The sequence below is a fragment of the Etheostoma cragini genome, chromosome 1 (assembly GCF_013103735.1).
Source record: "Etheostoma cragini isolate CJK2018 chromosome 1, CSU_Ecrag_1.0, whole genome shotgun sequence".
Classification (NCBI taxonomy): domain Eukaryota; kingdom Metazoa; phylum Chordata; class Actinopteri; order Perciformes; family Percidae; genus Etheostoma; species Etheostoma cragini.
The window spans coordinates 9200504-9202263 of NC_048407.1; the positions used below are offsets into that span (position 1 = coordinate 9200504).

Genomic DNA, 1760 nt, shown 5'->3' on the forward strand with positions numbered 1-1760 from the left:
ATGTATCACAGTGCAACTTTGTTGAATGGGCTCAGGTCAATGCAGCCATACAAAAGCACAAATATTCCACTGTTCTTTGCTTCTGTTACTATTTTTAGGTTTCCAGACGGACATTGTGTGACTGTGGCTGTGACAGGAATGAGGCCATCTGAATGCAGGGAATGAACCTGTGCCAACTGCAACGAGTCTAACCCACTCTGAATATTCAATGTCCAAAACATCTGGGACATTTCCCTGTCAGGCTGATTTTCACACTCACTGTAAGGTTTTTAATCGAATGAGTTGCTCATCTCTTTGTCCCTGTGAACCATTGTTCGAAAGGCCAAGTGACAAATTAGAGGATTGCCAGACGGGGGTATGTTACATGACAGAGATTTGGCCGAAGTGTATGAATGCCATACTTTGAAAATGAACTGAATTTCATTGTAACAGTTTGAGTTTTGATGTATACATACACATTACTGTGTGTATGTGTTTGTGTATGTGTGTGTCTGTGTTGTGAAGATGGGCCTGCAGCAGTCCTGAATCTGGAGGGAATTGGCTACCACTGAAACATTTGTCAACTGCTTCTTCTTTTGTTCCCAGCAGCGTGTGCAAGCATGATGTGCAATCAGCTGCAACATATTCTACTTTTCCCCTCTTCTCATAACATAACACGTTATATAGTAGTTGTTTTTATTGGCTAACAGATGTCCACTCAAATAGTGTAACATAGTTCTTGTCGACAGTTAAACCACTGTTCTGAATCAGTGGGAAAGGTCTATAATACCGCACCTGCCTTACAGCAACAGTACTTGCTACATTTAGGCTGCACTGGTAAAATACACATACTCACAACAAACAAACCTTTAAAGGAAAATAGACAATTGGGAAATACACTTGTTCCTAGATTGAGAGTAAGAAGATTGAAGGTGGTGGATTTTGTTACCTTTGGACAGCTGTATCCACATTTTTCAAAACTGTGCAGTTGCAACTTTCAATGACTTACAAAGATACAAGTGAATGCACTATAAAGGATTTACCCTATTGTACTTTATCAACAGGAATTGGTAGGTCAGACAGCAAACAGTCACTCAAAAATAGTCCATAAACAAAGCATCAGGCTGTCTTTGAGATTTCACATGAACAACAGGTAAAGTTACTCAGGCTACCAAAGGGTGCCATAATTCCTCCGTTCAACTAGGCCTAAGCAACACACTCCAAGCTTCCATCCTTAACAAACAGCCATGTATATCTGCTCTTCCAGTCTCTCTACTGCTGATTGTTCCAATTTAACAGGAGAGAGGAGTAAGAGGGTTTAAGATCATGACCGGCCTCTGTCATTTTCAGCCAGAGAGAACTTCAGCTTCTTCTTGCATTGGCACCCTGGCGGAAAGTGTGCTAATAGGGCTAGATGCAGGTGAATTCTTGTTAATACCAAAATGAATTAAACTGCCTTGTTTTATTTTTGCCTTGGCTTTATAATACTAACTGCAGACTGGATATCAAGGACTTTGCACGCCGATTAATGGCCTCCAACATTTATATTTTGTCTACAACTCTTTGACTTAACATGTATTAAAAAATAAGTTGAATTTGCGCCGCCACACCTAGATGCTCATGACAAGAATACCATGTAAAGTTATCTTTATTGAAGTGAATTGGCTTTAAATCACCGTCACACATGCATTAATGATATTCTTTGTGTTGTGGTTTGGGGTTTTTGTTTGGGTGTGTGTTTCCCTTTCATTGGCCTCTGTGTGTTTTTTGTCGGTTTTCTC

The 1760-nt window shown here is 40.1% G+C and overlaps 1 long non-coding RNA gene across 1 annotated transcript in view; it reads right to left on the reverse strand.

Moving 5' to 3' along the window:
* Window positions 1–1612: 1612 nt before the first annotated feature.
* LOC117947766 overlaps window positions 1613–1760 on the reverse strand; it is a 380-nt gene continuing 232 nt past the window's right edge. Inside the window, exon 2 of the long non-coding RNA XR_004657313.1 lies at window positions 1613–1679. This is a non-coding gene — a long non-coding RNA (uncharacterized LOC117947766). The remainder of the gene's footprint in view (window positions 1680–1760) is intronic.